Below are 20,345 nucleotides of genomic sequence, written 5' to 3'. Positions count from 1 at the left end.
CGGGAGGGACTGCATCAAGATACCCAGATTGTGGGGTGAGGGGCAAGAGCCGCTCTCCTGCTCAGAGTTGAATTTCGGAACCCTGAGGCTTCCCCTTAGTAGCGGGTAAGGTGCACATTTGTCTTCCCAGCAAGAGCAGAATGGTGGGCCCTGAGCCGGCCCGGGGTGCCCCTCCTCTTGGAGCCAGGCAGGCATGAGGAGGACACAGAGCATCCACAGGGGAAGCGGGAGGAGCCCTGGGCACACTCTGCTCTGACTGCCCAGCTCAGCTCTGCATCCTCTTCCAAATGACATTCATCCAATAGGATCCAACTGACTGAGGAGGTGTGTGAACAGGTTCCAGGTTCCCGGCCAGTTCAGAGAGGGAAGGGCTATCGGCTGATGGTCACTGTTCCCGGCTCTTGGCACCATACCCAGCAAACAGTAGGTGTTTAATAAATGAGAGCTGAATGTGAACTGCTTGTGGAATACAGGCTTGTGTGTGGTCAGTGCTGCCTGATATGTCCATGTTGGGGTAACAGGCCTGCATCCTCGTCACTGTCATTGCCATCACAGCAGCAAGGACCACAGAGGGGCACACTCAGGGAGGGCTCCCAGGCACCAGCTGTAGCTCAGACGCTGGGCAGGGATGAGGGCGTGGAATGCTGTCCACACCTGGTAGTTTCCACCCGAGGCAGAGGACAAGGCAGGGTGGTTTCTGTAGCCCGGGTTGCTCATGCAGCCCGACGGCACCTGGCCCTCCAGATCCCTGCTGTACCCATGCTGTCTAAAGGCCAGGGGCCATTGCCACCTCCAGGGACACTCGGAGCCTTCTGCTTGTGTTCTAGGTTTGGTGTCAGATGCAAAGCGACGGCAACTGCACTGGCATCCTTAAGAGAGCAGGGAGGGCTACAGTCACTGGTAACCATCTCCTGCACAGGATGCTCTTCCTGACCCCCAGCCCTGCTTCTTATGAGTACATGGCACATCAGGATGTGTAGGGCTGTTAGGGAGCCTCACAGGTGCCCCAGTGCCTAGGGAAGTCATCACTGGTCCCAAAGAGTCCTTTAGAATGCAGACAGGGGGGCACCTAAGCTGCTTTCCCCACCAGGGTCTTGGTGTGAGGGTCCCATCATGTCACCACACTGGCCAAGCTGCTGAATCCTGCAAGGGGCAGAATGACACCCTGAGTAGGTCCTCCCACTTCAGCTCTCAGGAGCTATCCCAGGGGTGATGTGAGCATAGTGGGTCTCCAGGAGCACGCTGCCCCCAGGCTCTGCAGTCTTCAGACCATGGTTTGGGCCCATCCCTCTCAGATCCCTGCCCCCCTGGGGGCATCTCACATTTCAAAGTGAGCTCCTTCTCAATCTTGGGGTGATCACTCAGGAAGGGAAACAGCCCCGGGGAAGATCCTGGGAAGGAGACACTCTAAGCTGGAGGTGAGCTGCCTGGGAAACCCGCTTCCTCTAAAATGAGAAATCTCTGCAAAGGGCCCTTAGGCATCTTCAAGGACACTGGAATGGCAGTGACCTGGAGAGAGAGGTGCCTTTCTAACCCTAAGGGGCTCAACCCTGGTGATCCCCTCCCCTCCTGAGCTCCTGAAGACCTTTCCAGTCCCCACTGCTGGGGAGAGGGGGATTCCGTTTCCAGGGGGCTACTGGTAAAGGCACAGACTTGGTGGCACAATCCACCCCTAACGTGGCAGTGCCAAGCCCTGCTCTCAGTTGCAGCAACCCCTCTCACTCTGGGCCTTGGTGAGAAGATACATGGGAGTTCTGAGTCCCAAACTGTCCATTCTGTCTCTTCCCCAGTCTTGGCGCTGAATCGTAATCTTAAGCCGGTAGTGGGGGCGGCGGTTCCTGAAGGGCCGAGACCCATTTTCCCTCCCACCTCCTCGCTTGGGTTTTTATCCACTTTTCCCCTCTCGGTGGCTGTAGATCATATTTACAGCACGTGGCACTTCAAGGTTAGACACAGATGTCAGGTCCAAAAAGAATGGCCTCTCTCTGGATGCCCAGAGCTGCGAATTCATGTTCAGGAGACGGGGATTGACACGTTCTGCTCCGATTTCATTTTAGAGATGGGATAACACAGTCATTCCTGGGGACAGAATGCAAAGCTGGTGTCCACCCAGCTCCACCTTCCCTCCTGGACGGGTCCAGTGGGCCATGTGGGGCATTGGCTGGCACGTGGGCTGCTGCATTTCCCACTGTCTGACGATCTGTGTCGCCTTTATCTGGAGCCTTGGGTGACTTAGTGTGACTTTGAGAAATGGCAGCATTATTCAGACATTCCTCTTTCCAAATTTCCAAGCCTGATGCGGTGGTGAGTTTGGCAAGTGCGGGGAAATCCCAACATGTCTCCAATAGAAGAAAGGGGACGAAGGGAACAGAACTGGACACCAGGAACGAACTTGAATTGGTGGAAATTGACCCAACATGCATCTAGAAGCTACAGCCCTCTCAGCAAGCCCTCCCCTCCCAGATGGCAGCCACGTGCCGGTCTTCACAACCCCCCCGCCTCATGGCTACCAAGGTCAGGAAGGCTTAGGAAAAGCTGACTCCTTCTGGAAGAGTTTTGTTTCCTTGGCAACTTGTCTTCCCTTTCTGTTTTCCACGTGCTTGTCCACCATCAGCCCCAGCAGTGTGCACTCGAGGCTGTCCTGCTGGGGTGGGGCAATCTGTGGTCCAGGAGGGTTGCACCCTGCTACTGAGAGCAGCGATATGGTGGCATCTCATTTTAGTCATCTGTGAATGGGGCTCACACGAAGGAGAGGGAGAGGAGGGGAAAGGAGGAGCATAAAGAAAGGGAATAAATCCTGGAGAAGACGTGGTCCTTACCTTCGAGAGCATGCTGGTGGCCAAGGTTTGCTCTCATGCCACCGAGATGTCGGGAGAGGAGGGAGCCAGGGGTCTGGGAGAAGGGCAAGATGTGAGGACATGCAGTGATCCTTCCCAATGCTGTGTGTTAGAACTCCTGGGATGTCTCTTGTTTCTTGACCACCCCTCTGCTAACTGCTGCCCAGTGCACAGCCCTGCACCTGGGACTTTCACACACCCTGAGATATGCTTTCCAACCAACCCAAGAACTTAGAACCGCTCTTTCTCCCCTAATGTGCTCCAAGACTGCAGAGTTTGCAAGTGTGTCCCGAATCCCAAAAGACAGATCTGGGCCAGCGTCTAGGTTCTAACTATTCCTTCCAAATGCAGCTAAAAACTAATCCTAATTAAGAGGACTCAGTTTGGAGCAGCAAGAATCAATGGAGGTTAACAGGGGAGGTAATTTGGGAATGGAAATCCTTTTTTACCCTTTCTTGGTAAACACTCAGTTCTCTGAATTGAATGTGTATGAACAAGCCTGGATTTTGAGTCAAGCGCTTGGTATTGATTACGGTGGGACCCCAGGTCATTCTAGTGCAAAGCCTCTGTGTAGGTAGCTGGCCAGGCTCTTCCACAATGAGGAACACCAGTAGGCTGCCCTCCCCTCCCCTTGCCCAGGGGCCTTCCTGCCCAGGGAACACCTGGGTCACCACAGTGGCTTTGTAGACACTGCAGATCTCCCCACACACATACCTTGCAGCCAGTGGCAGCACATTTGAAAGGGTGATTTTGTGGATGGAGTCTGGTGCCTCTGTGACTCAGGTACAGGTCAGAGAAGTTCCAAGAGGGTCAATGATGGGGCATGACCTGTTGTCAGGTTGCAGTCACAATTTCTCCTCATGGAGCATCTTTGTGGCTGCTTTACTACTTACTAATCATTCTAATTAATCAGCCGCTCATGAAGTGAAAAGCCCTGGTAGTGGAGTAGGGAGAACACCCACCGATCATCAATCAGGAGAACGGGGTTTGGGAACTCTCTCTGGTCCTGGGTGGAGGTATTGTTATGGAAAATTCCCTGCATCCTAATTGCCAGAGCTGATTCTGTAGCATGAAGATAACAGCGTCTGTCCTCGCTACCCCACAGGGTAGTTTGTCAGCAGTAACAGCCGGGTCTTGGCGCTGTCCTCCATCAGGTGCTCTGTAAGGCTTGGAAGGCACAGCCAATGTCATGCTTTTAGCTATAATATCATTGGGGACTGGGGTGGCATGATAAAACCAAGGCTGAGTTCTAAGTGACTCGTCCGCGGAGCTCAACCAGTGAGGACTGGAGCTGACTTCCAGCCCAGCATTGGCAGATGCCCAAAACCAGACTCTTCACCTCCACACGGTTCTGTTGGGTGGACAAATGGCAGGTGAGAGTGAAGGAGCTCTGTGGGCAACCAGAACTAGCTGGACAGGTGAAGGGCATTGATATGGCATAGGAAACTGTTTAAAAAGGGGTCAGATGAAAGGAACCAGCTTGCTGTCTGGACCCTCCATTATTCCTGGAATATAAAAACTTCGAGGGGGATGGATTGGCTGCCTAGAACAGCTTGAGCACACTGGTCAGTTGGGATCACCAGGTGATTCTGCCATGGGCTTTGCCACAGGCTCCTGGTCTCTGTTGGTGCAGAGCAGCCTGTGAATTCCCGACAATGTCAGCTAGAGGACTGTGTCAACGCAGCAGGGACAAGTGTCTATCAGTCCCTACTCTATTTCTGTGACATGCTTTTGGCTCAAACATAAACTTGAAGTGTGCCAATATCCTCCCTATGGCTAGCTGGCACTCAAGAAACGTTCCTTAAACCACTCAGGGCCTGCTGACCTTATCGCCCACTTGCTCCTTAGGTGTCTGGTGCCTGATGTGACACTGGCCTCCAAGTCTTATCCACCTGCTCAGAAAGGCTTTCCACATACTCAGGGTGTCACCTGACTTCTATCCCTAGGTCTTTCTCCAGAACTCTGGGTGGACTAGCTTTCAGCCTCACCAGCTATCACCTGGGCTGTCCTCCAGCTATCTTCTCTACCCTCTCCACCCTCTCATTGGGTACCAACTACTTTTTTGCTGCCTTAATTCTCTCTGAGGGATGTTTCATATGGATTCTTCTGGACCAGTATATCATAATCATTTGCATCTCTAGGATCTAAAGTCCTATGCAGACCAACTTTTTAATGTTTTCATTCTGGTGATATGATCCCCTTCCTTGGGGATTCCTTCTGTATAAGCCTTTGTGTTGTTCCCTACTCTCTATATGGCAGAATCTGAATGATCAAGAACAAGAAAACTATGTCCATTCCCACAATTTCTATTCAACATTGTACTGGAGGTTACAGCCAATGCAATTAGGCAAGAAAAGGAAACAGAAGGCATGTAGAACAGAAAGGAAGGAGTAAAATGATCTGTGTGCAGATAACATAATATTCCCTAGAGAGAACGCTGAGAAACTGACTGAAAAACTACTAGAACCAATAAGAGAGTTTTTCAAGGTTGCAGGGTCAATATGCAAAACCTAACAGGCATTGCATTTTCTGTACAGAGTAATAAATATCTGAAAATGAATTTTTTTAAAAAAAAAATTCCATTTGTAATAGCATCAAAAGGGACAAAATACCTTGGAATAATTTTGTCAAAATATGTGCAAGATTTATACCCTGAAAACTGGAAAATATTATTGAAATAAACAAAAGACCTCCCAAATGGAAAGATATCTTGTGTTCTGGGATTGGAAGACATGATATTGTTAAAATAACAACACTCCCCAAATTCACCTACAGATTTAATGCAATTCCTATCAAAATCCCAGCTGCTACTTTGGCAGAAATTGTGAAATGGATTCAAAAATTCACATGGAGGGACTGAGGGTGTGACTCAGTGGTAGAGAGCTTGCCTACCATGCACAAGGTCTTGGTTCAATCCCCAGAACCACACAAAAAATAAATAACTGAAACAATGTAGAAGAAGAACAAATTTGGAAGGCTCACTTAACTTTTATATTTCAAAGCATACTACAAAGCTATAGTAACCAACATTGCATGGTACTGACGTAGATATAGATGATGTAGATATAGCTATAGACACATGCAGATCACTGGAATACCAAGTCCAGAAATAAACCCATCAATTTATGGTTGATTGGTTGATTTTCAACAGGAATGAATCTCAAAAGAATTCTATGAGAAACAGTTTTCTTATTGTTATCGCTGTTGTTCACAGTACTAAGTATTGATCCCAGGGGCTCACTAGCACCGGGCTACATTCTAAGCCCTTTTATTTTTTATTTTAAGGCAGGGTTTTTCTAAATTGCTGAGATTGTCCTCAACCTCCTGCGTCAGCCCCCTGAGTTGCTAGGATTGCAGGCATGGCCACCACACCCAGCACAATAGTCTTTTCAATAAATGGTGCTGGGACAACTGATGTGGAGCCTACATCACACCATCTACAAAAACAAATCAAAATGGATCAAGACCCTAATGGGAAGAGCAAACAGGTGCACATGACCTTGGATTGGGCAATAATTTCTTAGTTACAACTCTAAAATCACAAGCAACAAAAGAAAAAAAAACAGAGGAATCAGATTCTATTAAAATTAAAAACTTGTGGACTTGAAAGAGCACTGGAAAGATGGCAAAGCTGCAGCCTACAGAATAAAAGAAGTCATCTGTGTCATTATCCGATGAGCATCTAGTGTCAACCACTTGTAAAGCACTCGCTTCTCAACAATAAAGACACAATTAACTCAATTTAAAAAATAAAAGATATCAGTAGACATTTCTCCAAGGGCATATAAATGGCCCAATAAGTACATGGAAAAGGTTCCCAACATAATTAGTCACCAAGGAAGTGCAAATCAAAATCACACTGAGATACAGCTTTCCACTCACTAGGATGACAGTGACAAAAGACACAAAGGCTGGAAAAGGCCATGGGGAGGTGGAACTCCTGGGCACAACCCGTGAGGGCACAGGATGGTACTCGGTGCTGTGGCAGCTCCTCAGTGGACCCAGGGAATGTCACACTAAGTATTTCACTTAGTCAGACCCAGAAAGTCCAGGGCCCAGTGTTTTATCATCTATGCAGGAGCTAGAGAGAACTAAGGGGCAAAAGAAGGGTGAATGCCATAAAAATAAGGAGCAAAGTGAAGTATATAAAGGGGCCGTGCTCGTGTGAGAATCCTCACAATTCACTATGGTGTGTATCTCAGGAACACCAATCCCAAAGCAATAAATAAATAGACAGGAAAAAAAAAGTTAAGCAGAGTTGTCAAATGGTCCAGCTACTCCCCTCTTAGATACACACCTAAGAGAACCAAGAATATATGCCCAGACCCACACTGCTGCATGAAAACCACAGTCATAGCCATAATGACCACGGGAGGAAATGACCCAGATGTCCATCAACAGCTGAGCGGGTGAGCAGGGACGTGGGGAAAACCCCAGGATACTCTCCAACCCTGAGAATAAGCACCCACACCAACCACGCTGCCCTCCTGGAAGAACAGCTGTCGCTCCCATTCACCCCTGAGAGCAGACTCCAGGTGTCAGTGCTACAGTGTGGTCAGCCCCTGGCTGGCTGCCCGTGCCGTGCCTCCGAGAGGGGAAGGAGCTGCTCAGAGGAAAGACATCGGTGACTGGCAGCCTCTCGGCAGGCTTGACGGGGCCAAGGCGACAGGCGATCTGTGAATAATCTTGCCCTCTCCAGACACAGCCTCGTCAGGGACGATAATGGCCCTAATGGATGACACCTACCAAAGAGCCCACGGTGGCAGTGCGGGCTTGGAGCGCTGAGCCAGGCTGGGGCTGCTCCCTCTGAATAGAATCATGTCCACAGAGCTTTCCATTGCCCTCTCCTCCCAAGTGTTTCTCTTTCCTCCCACTTAACCAGTCATGGAGCTTTTCAGGGGGCCGTGTCAGTCGGGGGCTGGGATAAAAGCTCTGCCATTACCTGGGGCATTGTTAAAACATGAAGGGCAACGTGTGTCTCATTATCCAGGCCTTCAGAAGAGATGGCATCCAGCCAAAACGATACCATTAACTCTCGGGCCTCACTTCCGAGAATCCCCACTTTAAATAATAATTTCTTTGAGAGGGAGTGAAGAAAACTTGAAGGCTATCATCGGCCTTGGGACCGCAGGGCCCCCAACACCCAGAGACGTGTTATATGCACATGAGGCTTTCTGAGCCCATCTTCTGAGACAGTGGTGTGCATCTCTCAGAGGCAGGAAAATCCTCCCACCCTGGGTTCAAAGGCAGCCGGGGCACAAGTGGCTGGTCTTTGGGGGAGGATACAGTCCCCTTTCTAAGCTCTGCAGTGGTCTTTTCTTCCAAGGACAGCTTATTTATGCCCTGGGGTCTATGAAGTGGGGAACTGGGCTGGGTTCTGACTCTGACCTCCAGTGTTCCTAGGAGTTTCATGTTGGTCATTGTAGTTTTGTATCTAAAACAACAAAAATAAGAGCCATAGCATCATGCAGGGAGAACCATGTCTGCCTGTCCCCTTTATCCCTCACAGTGTCACAAGACGAGATCTGTCGCCTGATGCATTAGAGAATGGTGGCCCATAGCCACGAGGATGGGCACCTGCTGGCCCTCCTAGTTGACGTGGGCCAGGAACTTGAACAGCCCTCGGTCGGGTGATTCTAGCTCAAGGCTCCTCACTGAGGTGCAAAGGGACACAGGGCATCTGGAGCCTGCACTGGGCAAGCGGGCAGTGGGGTGGGCCTCCTGTTCCCTCTCTCTGCCTCTCCCTTCCTCCGTCCCTCCCAAGTCCTCTCCAGGATTTCCTATGGGGTCTTTCCATGGGGTACCAGGACCGCAGAGTAGTCAGACCATTTATATGGCAGACCAGGGGGTCCAGGAGCAAGGGAATCTTCTAGAAGCCACATACCAGCACAACAAGCTCTTTTGGTCAAAAGAGTCTCAAAGTCCTGCCTGGTTTCAGAGGGAGGAAGGTCCATTCCACCTCGAGGTGGGAAGAATGTCAAGGTCGTATTTTAAGGAGACAATGTGCAAGGAAGTCACCATTGGATGACCTGTGGAAAACACAGTCTGCCCAGTTCCTGAATTCAGGCTGGTTCTGAAGGCTGCAACTCCAAGGTCAAGTATTGGCAGGGTTTGCATCTGGTAAGGGCTCTCCCGTGCCTCGCAGACGGCTGCCTTCTTGTTGTGTCCTCCTGTGGATGTGTCCCTCTGTGCACGCAGCAAGAGATCCCTGGTGTCTCTCTTTTCTTATATGGACACCAATCCCACTGAATCAGGCTCTTCCCTGTGACCTCATTGAACCTACATTCCCTTCTTGAAGACCCTGTCTCCAAGTGCACTCCCACTGGGTTTAGGGGTTCAATGCATGAGATTCTGGAGAAACAACTTCAGCCATACAGTTCCTAATTGCTAAGCCTTAAATATTCCACAGCATTGACATCAGCATTGACAGCCATGCTGTCACAGATCCTGAAGTTAATCTGAGGAAGGTGCCTAGCCTAGTGCCTGGTGCCCAGGATGCCCTCCATGATCATGACCAGCTATTCAAGGTCATGGTAAATATGCTTGTTTGCTGCTACGTCCAGTGTGCCTCTGAGCCTCTCTAGAGAAAGCACAGGAGACCCACCTGTGGACTTAACATTCCTCCAGTAGACAGTTGGAGGGGAAGTGACCAGAAAGGGACTAGACCCTGTGAGATTCCGAGCAGCCGTGATAGTTCCATCCAGATCCTCTGTCACTTGTCCCAAAGCCTCCTGCCTCAGGCGGGACTGCGTCCTGCCACATGCGATGGGAAGCTGGGCAAGCCAGGGCAGGTGCTGGCTTGGTTGTTTTCTTGTTCTGGGAGGAAGCCACTCACAGTGTCCTTTCTGCCCCAGCGTCCTTGATGTGCAGCTTTCCTCCTCATGACCAGCAGGGGGCAATGCACCAGCACAGGAGAGCACTCCAGGCACAGAAGTGGGTGCCAGGGGGCCAGGCAGCCTCAGCATCTGCCCAGACACTTGGATCTCTTTGAAGTCAGATTTTCACTCTCCTCCACAAAGAGCACAACCCTCAACAGAGGAGCACTTGTCTCCTTCCCAGAAGAGACCGTGCCAAGCCCTGCATCCAGCCATGCTGGGAATTTCCTGCAGAGTTCTAGACAGGGGACATGAAAGAGTGGACTTGCCATGGCTGTGAGGACCACTCCAGGCCTCCAGGCTGTGGGCAAGTCAGTGCTACAGCACGGTCAGCCCCAGGCTTGGAGATAGGAGAGCAGCTCCGTGGGATTGTTTGAGAAAGACGTGTGCATTGGTCAGCGGTGCGTTGCTATAATGGAATACCTGAGACAATGAACCATAAAGAGAAAGGTTCTGGGGCTCCTCTAGTTTGAGACTGAATGGCCCTACACTTTGGGCCTCTAGAGGCCATGGCAAGATCATGTGGTGGACAAGGAATACTCACCCCATGACCAGAAAGCAGAAAAAGAGGGTGGATTGGGGTACCACAGTTCTCTTTGGGAACAGTGACCTAAGGACGTGCTTTAATATGGCACCACCTCTTAAACTGTCTTCAGCATCTGCCAATAGCCCCATTTGGGGCCACACCTGGGATGTCTGGATCTAGGGAGAGATTCAACACACCCTATAGAGCCATGGGGCAGCATGCTAGTCATCCAGCAAAACCAAGGTGACATTACCTGTGGCTAGTGTCCTCCTCAACCTGCTTGAAGCCCATCCCTCAACCTGCCTGAGTCCCGCCCTCCCTCTGCAAATGCTGCCCTCACATCCACAAGCATTGCCCCCCCTTCACTCTTCATCCTGAAGTTTGGGGGCTCCTGTCCTCACCACCAGACTCCAAGTTGGGCAGGAGAAGAAGGTGCAGCCAATCAAACGATTCCTTTCCCCGGGCCACAGGCATTGTCCCAGAGCAGCCAGGCCTGCTGATCTTTTTGTGGTAGGCCATCACCAAAGATCCCAGTAGACTTCAGCTACAGCTGATGGAAACAGACCCCATCTCCCAGTCTGGAAGCATGGTGTCCCCATTTGACTACCCCCTCAGGGAGCCTGGAAATGAAGTCCGGTGGAGGAAATCAGAGCTGAGACAGGGGAGAATCCTGCCGGGCCCAGAGGTGCCCTGTGCCCTGGGCAACCCCTCTCTGACTTGTTTCCATTCAATTGCTACCCACCTCACCTGGAGATCTACCTGTACTTGAGAAACGTCAGACCAGGTGGAGAGGAGTGTGATACCGAGGTTTCAGGGTTGAGGGAGAGAAGAATCTGAAACCCTGGCAGTTGGGTATGAGTGTTTTCACAGGCTGTTTCTTTTTGTAAGACCAAACCATCCCAGCGGCTGAGACATTGAGATGAGAATCCAAAGGACAGGATTTCTCCCGAGGCACCATCTGGGTGCTTCATTTCCTCGGACCGTCTTGTTGAAAAGGCTCCAGAAATATCGGTGAGAAATGTTTGAAGAACCTCCATGTCCAGCGGCTGCGATGGGGAGCTCCCCGGTTGCAGGAAGGGCTCTTCCCAGGGCTGCCACTCGGCCAGCAGTCCTAAGGCATCAAAGGAGGGGAGCATTTTATGTGTTTGGAAAGGGGCAGAGGGCCCGCCTGCCGGCAGGCGAATGGAACCCTGAGAAACGCTCCAGGATGCACTTCTTGAAGGGACTCGGGGCAGCCTCTGAGCTTCTCTGCGGATGGTCACACAGCCGTGTGGTCCTGTGCAGGTCCTGGCCGAGTGGGAATAAGACACCGATGGATAGTGGGAACTGGAGGGTCATTTTGTGCCTCTGATGGAGAGAGCCCACTCGCGCAGCTCTGGGGTTTAGTAGTAGCGACTATCACCTGCTCTGCATGTACTTGCTGACTAGCCCGTGGTGTGGTCAGTAGTCCTGATAGCCAAGGCTGACCTTCACAGTGCTTCTGGGTCTGTGGGTGAGTTATCTGAGGGATGTCACCTGACCTGGTGATGCTCCTCATGGAGAGCTACTAACTGTTTCTCCTGCTAATAACCAATACATGGAAGAGGTAGGGACATCTAGATTCCTGGGGCCTCCTGTCATGGGGTTCACTCACAGCCTGTCCCTACATTGCATCTTGAGCTCTCTGTGCCCCAGGGTTCTCTCCTTAGGAGCAGCTGCCCTTCATCTTCCTGCTGGGGTGTCATCATACCCCCCCTCTCCTGGACAGTCTGGGCTGGAGGGTGGGGGCAGGTCCTGCTGTGGAAGACTGCGAGAGCCACGCTGCTCTCTGACCCACCACCGACTTGGCAGCTCTGTGTCTTCAGATGGTCTTGCATAGGCTGATTTGAGGGGTGGATGAGTAGCTCGAGCCTGGTGGTAGACTTGGGAACATTTCTTTGCCTTGTTTGTTTTGCACACTGATGTTTATGCCAACACATTTCTGTGCAAATATATTCTCAGTTAAACACCACCCTCTCCATTTCTGATGGGAGGGGGGCTTGCACGCCTTCTAAAATAATTTTTGGGTGCTATGAAGCTTTTAAGAGCCACTTGCCAACATCTAACTCACGTGCAGAGGAGTACGCACATCTGAAAAGCCAACTATATCAGTAAAGGGGACACCTGTGTCACCAGAGCCCAGGAAGAGGTCAAGAAGAGCTGAACTCAAGTGACATGGTCATCAGTGCCGTGGAAACCCTGCACATTAGCCCTCTGCGGAGGGAACCGGGGGGTCTGCTGGTAGTGGACACGGGACAGGGAGCCATTGTGCTTCCTTAAGATACAGCAGCCAGGATGGCTGCCTCCAGCTACAGACAAAAACCATGGTGTTGCTTAAGAGGAAATAGCATCCTCCTTGGTTTCCAGAGTGAACTGGACCTTAATTCCAAGCAACTGTCTCCTTTCTCCTCTGGGCCCCATCATGCCCAGGCCTCTGTCTTCACAGATTAGGCACGCGAGAGGGAAAAAGTAGAGGGCCAAGTCTGTGCTACTGGGGAATTGGGAATGGTCACTATGAAGCTGAACGGTGCCCTGAGACTGGCCACCTGCCAGAATCCAAGACCTAGACAATGAGCCAGGGTTGTGTCCCCTCCTCCTCCAGGCACGTTTCCACCGTACCTTCTTCTCTGTTGTCATTTACTGTGCCTTTGAGATCTGAGATTCTTTCTCCTTGATGAAATCCTGAGAGCAACCACCCTAAAACTTTTGCTGTCTGACCAAACGGTGAGCAGGACAGGCGGCTTGCACCTTGGTCACCACCTGTGTCCCTGGGCCCTGCCAAGCAAGTGCCCAGCTTGGCCAAAAGACAGGACTTTCTGCTGGCTTTTTAAAAATAGAAGCAAACACCATGGCTTGCTGCCTTCTGGCCCTGCGTCTTCCTCCCAGGCCAGTGTGGTCCCTGCTCTTTCCTGGCAGGGTTCCTCACTTCCCCCCCGCCTCCTGTGTCTTGTGAATTCGGGTTGCCTGCTGTCCAGAAGGCGCTTTGCCCATTTTCTGCATGGCCTGAGTCAGTTGGAAGTTCATACCAAGCTCTGGCTTCTGTCCAGCTCCCATCAGATAGACGGGAGCCTGGTGAACCACAGTTCCCACCGATGGCCGGGTGGGAATAAGACACAGTCATCTCACTTTCCCCAGACGTCTTCCCCTGGCAGGATCAGAGCAGCCTGGCAAGCACTCAGATGCTGAGAGGAAGCACCTTGCCCGGGCACCCCACGTTCACGGGCATCCTTCGCCTGGCACCTGGCCCCAGCGCGTGCTGTCAGGGATCTGAGCTCACCGCTAGTTCCTTTCCAAACTGTAGAAGGCCTGCGACTTGACGCTCTGCCCCTCACTGACCCATCTGTGTCCACTCTGCATTCCAATAGTTCCGTGGTGCGCTTCGCCTGGCCAATTGTGGCTCCTTTCTGGGCCTTGCTGGAGACCCCACACACACTTACGCGCAACAGCTCGAGAGCGGCTGCATGCCTCATGAGCATGGCGTGGTTTGCAGACTGGCGTTTGGCACAGGGGCTTCTGCCCACGAGTGGACGAGGACAGGAAATGCCAGGCGTCAGCCTCACTGCGCACCAGGTCCCAACCCTGCCGGGAGGGTTCCAGCAGCCTCTGCACATGAACTCGATGCCTGTATGGTCCCTTCCAGAAGCCAGACACTTATTAAACCAGGCAGCTGGCATTCTGGTGGGGGAGCAAGAAATCCGGCGAAGTGGCCTTAGGGAACAGTCCGCAGACCACACGCTCCCCACACCCATTGTGGTTGGGAGGGTTCCACGCGCCTCACTGAAGCTGTCATGGCCACGGTGTCTCACAGGAAGGATGAGGATTACATCGTCCAGGGAAAAAGCTCAAAAGGCAGAGTTCAAGAAACCCAAGGCCCCCTTCCTCCTGCCGAGTCTGGGGTGATGCTTCTTCCCCGGCCAGGTGTGGGCCACCCGAGTTGCCTGGATCACTACTGCCCAGGGAGGGATGGAGCCTTGGTGTCCAGAGACATCCCCGGGCTCTATCACCCAGGCACAGCCGACTACTGGAGGTTTCACTCAGCTGCCAGCACCTCAGGAGGGCCAGCTGACACCTGGGACCCAAGGCCCACCCTGAATCACGTGGCCCTGCCTGGTCTGACTTTTTCGCTTGCCAGAATGAAGTTGCACAGCCTGGAGATCATCTCCTAGGAGCAGGGAGGCTGGTCCTGTGACCTTTGGGTCACCACCCAGGTACTTTGCTTTCTGCCAGGTCTACACATACCAGGATGCTGGGTGGAGCCCAGCCTAGCACAAGGCCCCTCAGGCCTTCGTGTTGGCCACGGGACCCTCCGGACCCCCATCCACTACACCCTTGTTAATCAGTGTCATTGTTCCTTAAAGGAGAAATTTGGCTGAAAACTGGCAACAATGTGGAAAATAGACAAAGGAAGTCCTCCCGATGACCTTCCGACCTGCATCTCCCATCACTGGGAGAGACCCTTGTGGTGGCTTCTGGGCTGCCTTTGATCTTCCTCCATACCAACCTGAGCAGAGGGGACGGCCTGCCCCAGCTTCCCTCCTACCCATGTCCTGCGTGTCCGTCTTGCTCCTTTTTCTGCCGACAGCTCCCCGTGCCTTTTCTGTCTGGGTCCCTCCAGTTCCCTCAGCCTCTTCACTGTCACTTAATATTCCAGCCCGTGGAGCTGCCAGAGTTCACTTAACCAGTCAACGAGGCATGGGTGTTTTCCAAACAAGGACCAAGTAAAATAGCGCCACAAACACATTTTACCTCTCACTCTAAGAGCCCTGGACATGCCCTGGTGCCGGCATCATGGGAGCTGCAGAGTGAAGGCTGTGCAGTAAGGAAGCGAGCAGAGCAGGGATCTCCTGGAGTTTCCTCTGCAGGTTGGCACCCGCTGCACCCATCACCCTGAGAGTCCGTCCTGGGCCACCAGGGGGCACTGTCCCATGCCATGGGGGTGGGGAGTGGTAAAACTTTTAGATTTTTCTTTGCCTCCTTTTTTAAAAAAAAAAAAAAGAAAGAAAAGAAAAATTATTGATTTCTGCTCCTTTCATACATCTTACTGTTGAGCAAACAGTCTCACACACATATGTGAAATAACCCGCTATCACACACACCACTTAAAGTCAGAGCATCATCAATGAAGCAGATCAGCATTCCCGAGTTCTCAGTTAATGGGATCTTGCTCCCTGATTTTACATTAACTTCTGAAAATTAGACATATCTCCAAAAAAAGTGTTAAATGGGGTTGTAAAACATGGTCACTTTATTCAAATATCACAATTTTAGAAGAACAGTATATTTCCGAAATGAAAAACTAAGAAAACGACACTTAACATCATTGGTACAACAGGTCAGCAGGAAAAAGTAATACTGTGATAAACTTGTCTCTGATACCAAGAAATTCTAGTCCAAGCTTTAATATATGTCCTATGTTTTCACTTGAATCTTCTTCTATGTTTTATTCTTTTCCACATTTTATAGAAGGGGACTTGGTACAGCCTTTAAAACTTCACTAACAGGAGCAAATCCAGAATCCCCTGATTTCTTCCTAAAAGGCACTCTAACCCATCAGGTAGCTCGGCAGTTTCATTCTCAGGAATACCCTGGCCGTGACAAAGCTCAGTAGGACACAGACGAACCCTACAAATAGAAGAAAAATCTACTGAGTTTTGGAAGATTTGGTGCACTGGATCAGCCCAGGATTATGAAACCTAACCTCCCCCCCATTGTAAACAGGAAGCCGGGTGCAAGTCCTTCCATGATATATTGTCCTACTCTAGGCCAGGAAAGCTACTGGCCTCTGATGCCCATGTTCATCAGTCATAGAGCCAACATTGGAGCCAACAATAACGTCATGAATTATTCCTCCAGTGATGAGGAAACAAGACACCACCACCTGAGCACACACGTCACGGCCGATGGCGTGTGCACCGGGGCAGCGGCTTCAGCTTCAGGTTGGGACACTCCAGCACTAAGAATGGGACCCGGTACAAAGCTTCCATATTGGTGGCCTACCTCCATTTTTGAAATGTCAGAAGCCAAGAATTTGTATTTGTCTTTGCTCTGGGTCTGAGATCATGTGACAAACACGCACATTGAGACCCAGCAGTAGTGCATGGGACACGGCCAAGTCCCCGCCCCTATGGAGCTGATCCTGCTGGGAGACACAAAGTGGATGATGTATGTGTGCAGGGAGAGGGAGGTGCCGAGGATGCCTACTGCAGAGGAGGGGACACAGGAGACAGGGGGGAGCAGGCTGATGCACGTCCCAGGGAGAGCCCTCCTGGAAGGTGGCATTTACACAGAGACCCACGTGAAGAGGGAAAAGAGTCATGTGATCAAGGGAGAGACAGCTCTGGGCAGAGGGAGCATCAAGTGGAAAGTACTAAAGGGGCCAGGGGCCAGGGGAGAGGCTCAGTGACCTCTGCTCCCTGCTCCGAAGCACAGAGAAGGAAGGGTCAGCGCCCATAGTAAATCACACTGACTGACATGAAGATCGCATCTCCTCCTGCCAAAGGAGGAAGCCGTGCCTCTCAGTCCCTTTACTGAGTCAGAAAGAGAATGAGACCCAGGAGAAGCTCTGTGCGGAGCGGCCTCCCGCCCCCTGGAGGGGAATCTTGGCTGCAGGGCTCAGCACCTTGGAGGGTTCTACTTAGTTAATATGCAGCCAGTTCGCCAGACACCAGCTCTTGCAGGAGCCACCATGACATCTCCAATTATCATGGAAATTTTGTTCCTGAAGAGGAAGAGAGAAGTGATCAGAAGAGGTGACAGGTATGAAAATGAGATGTGGGCCCTGGAGAGATTTCTTTTCACCAAAGAGTCTTGAAGGGACCTTGCAGACATTTCCTTCACGGAACAAATACCTTCAAAATGTCCAGCCTCCCTTGGGTGCAATGCACACCTCCGTGATGACCAGTGGCAGGTGGTCTGGGGCGCACACCAGAGGCAAGGGAGGAGAGGCCTCTTCCATGGGGAAATAGCCCCCGACCAAGCCCACCCTGGAACATGGTTTTGCTCCTGGGGGTGGTCTTTTAGCTTCCCGATTTTCCAGGCTGAGCCACCTACCAAGTCCCACAGCCAGAGGTGCCATGGGTCCCACAGCCAGAGGTGCCATGGGTCTCCCAGCACCTAGAGTAATCTTTCCCCTTCCTGTGAGGACAGCAGCCTGGGATCCACTGATGGAGGACTGTCCACACTTAGGGCACTCCCGAAACCAGGCCCTGGAGAAGTTGACCAGAGTGTTGTAACTGGGCAGCGCTCGGGGAAGGGAAGCAGCTCTCAGATGGGCCTGCACTGTGTTCCAACACCTCACCCAGGCCCCCCACTCCTCCCAGCGCTGACGGGCAGCCTCCAGTCCTCCTTCCACTGTCAGAGAAGGACACTGAGTCCAGGGAGTCCATCACCCAGGCCAGCATCCACACTTCCCTACGCTCATTCCATTGATTCTTTTATTTGGATGTTCTTACATCTGGACAGAGGTGGGGGTGGGAGGAGCCATGCCATCTGTTCAATGTGCAGGACTTCCCCAGGTCTGACTTGACCCCGGAACAAAGTTACCACCCAAGGAGCAAATGGGCATGTTGGCATCATTTATAAGGAAGAGCCTTGTGGTCCATGAGAAGTGGCAATAATGGAACCCCAGTGCTGAGTTCTGTCTGCGCCCTTACTGTAAGGACCAGGCAGTTACAACCATCAGTCCCTTGTGCCTCTGTCCCTCTTTCGACAGATACTTTCCGAGTTCTAGTAGGCTGTGGAGATGTGAAGTGAACACAGCAGGAAAGATCCCCTGCTCCCTTGTAGTGTAGGAACCCAGACCATAAAACATGGAAACAGATGGCAGGCAGTTGGCCGTGGACTCTGAGTACAACACAAGATAACAACTGGCTAAGGCAGAACAGCTCGGCAGAATGAGGCACCCGCGTAGCAAAGTGGTGGAAGTCGTACCTCAGAGACGCCTCGATCCCTCACAGGTGAGATGAAACTGAAAATGAGATCATCCAAGGGGTGGATGGAAGGATGGACAGGTGGCAAGGCCGGGGGCAGCAAGTGTGGGCTGACCACAGGTTCTGAGTGGTGGTTCGTGGTGCTGACTGACAATTCTTCTGACTTCTCTGTATGTTGGGACATTTTGCCATGAAGTTTGGGGACGGCCATTCGGAGGCCCTGCAGAGCCGTTGATGAGATCCTCATGCTCCACCCTGCAGCCTGTCTTTCCTCTGATGAAGGCAGTTATGGAAATGAGGGGCTTAGATGGGCAGGATGGAGCTGTGCTTCTGGGGGCTGAGTTATGTACGTAAAGCTTGCTGCCGGCCAGGAACACCTCGGACAGGTGCAGGAGGAGCACGTCAGCCACCCACGAGCTTAGCCTCAAAGACCCTGACAACCTGTCAGCCAGAGACCTCCGGATTATGGTACGTGGAAAGTCCCTGCAAAGAACGTTGACCTTCCGATGCCAGAGTCCTCACCCTCAGGGAAAGCCTGGTTAAACTGCAGCCTTGTCCCTTTTATTAGAAAGGACATCTTATGCGGCACACACAGAGTCGCACAGAAGTCTACGGCCCAGCCCTGCCCTCCGTAGCCCTCTGTGGATAAAGCTTGTATTTGCTGGGCCAGTGACTTATTTGTGCAGAAAATGAAATAATGTGCTGACAGTGAATGAGATGGACAGGGAAGGCACCTGGCGTGTGCTCCAGGAGTCTTTCAGGTTTGTCCAGAGCTGTTTTGAAGTCAATTCTGGGACTCAGGATGGCAGCTTGGATAGAAGCCAGGGTGCTCTGGTGCGGCTGCCCTGTATCTCGGATGCTGGGCCTGAGGCTTAGGGAGAGAGGGCTGCAATCTCGGGAAGTGGCCCTGCATGGACAGGGCGGGGCTGCTGGCCACCCATGCCGAAAGCCCACCTCCTGTCTTCGCTGGATTTTAAAAGAAACGATGGTTACACTTTATTCATGTAAAAATCACCTGAAGGAGAACTTTCGTAAATTTTTGGAAATGTTACTTATAAAAATGACATATCCTTTTATCTTCAGTTTGGATATCAATTGCTTCCCTCACCCCTTTGAAGGAACCACACATGTGGAAGACGCCTGGGGCACGTTCCAGCTTAGCTGCCTATGAGCTGCACAAGCCCACGGGAGGTGGCCTGCCTTCCTGCCCCGTGTCCCCAAGTGTCCTGAATATGAATAGCACCTCCCTCCCCAGTCCTGTGTGAGGGCTAGATGTATGTCTGGGGACCCTCGGGAAGTGCTTGGCAGTAGAGAGCAGAGCATTGTGTTGTTATACGTGATGTGTGTGTTACACAGGAAGCGCCACATTTGTCAGTGTTTCTGTGCTGGGGGTTAAACAGGCGCAGCATGTCCCACCACCTGTAGTACTGGACCTAGTGTCCTGGAGACTTCCACACAGGGACCTCTTCCGCCTCCTCTCCTTTATTATCTGTTCCCCGTTGACACTGGGACTGGATCGTCTTTTCCAAACCAGGTCTCCCTCGGGGCAAAGCATGGCCTCGGGGCAGGGACTCCAGGGCAGCAGGCCTGACGGGGCTGTCCTGAGCCCATGACATCTAGTCTCCCGAGGTTTATCCTCACCTCTGCACCCTGAGAGCACTCTGGTGCTCCGTGCTCTGCATCTCTCTGCACTGACTGGCGGGGGCAGCTGGCCGAGCCGAGAGGCAGGGCACCTTCACATTTCACACACACAAGGGGTGTCTGCGGCCCACCCAGGCACCTGCTCCTCTTCTGTGCTCTCAGCAATACAGATGCCATCCCAGAAGCCACTGCCCAAGAGCTCAGAGCCCTCATTCAACACGGCACATGTCCCTTCTGGGTGCTGTTGTCCCTACACCAGAGACTAGACGTCCAACGATATTGTCCTCTTTCTTCCTTCGACCATACACAGATTTTGCATTTTAACTAGGCACGAGATCACCTAGACTGAAGATTTCATCTCTCTTTTAATAATACGAATACAGAGTATATGTGCCTGTTTTCAGGTCACATCCTTAAAAAGTATGCATTTGTGTATGCCTTGCTCTTCCACTGGCTGGGATACAGACATGAGGACAGGTGTCTAAGGACAGCCACCTTAGACCCAGAAAGGAAAGATGTG

The 20,345-nt window shown here is 51.8% G+C and overlaps 1 protein-coding gene and 1 pseudogene across 1 annotated transcript in view; one reads left to right on the top strand and one right to left on the bottom strand.

The window, feature by feature from the left end:
* Positions 1-20,345, top strand: part of Tmem132c (transmembrane protein 132C) — a 183,073-nt gene that overhangs the window by 53,362 nt on the left and 109,366 nt on the right. The gene's annotated exons all lie outside the window — the stretch shown is intronic.
* LOC124093467 (oligosaccharyltransferase complex subunit OSTC-like) lies at positions 15,799-16,240 on the bottom strand (annotated as a pseudogene).

This window comes from Marmota monax, unplaced genomic scaffold (assembly GCF_021218885.2).
Source record: "Marmota monax isolate L192 unplaced genomic scaffold, Marmota_monax_Labrador192_F-V1.1 WCK01_AAM20220418_F8-fsc00200, whole genome shotgun sequence".
Classification (NCBI taxonomy): domain Eukaryota; kingdom Metazoa; phylum Chordata; class Mammalia; order Rodentia; family Sciuridae; genus Marmota; species Marmota monax.
The sequence above is the reverse complement of the archived record's forward strand: the minus strand, read 5'-3'. Positions and strand labels throughout refer to the sequence as shown.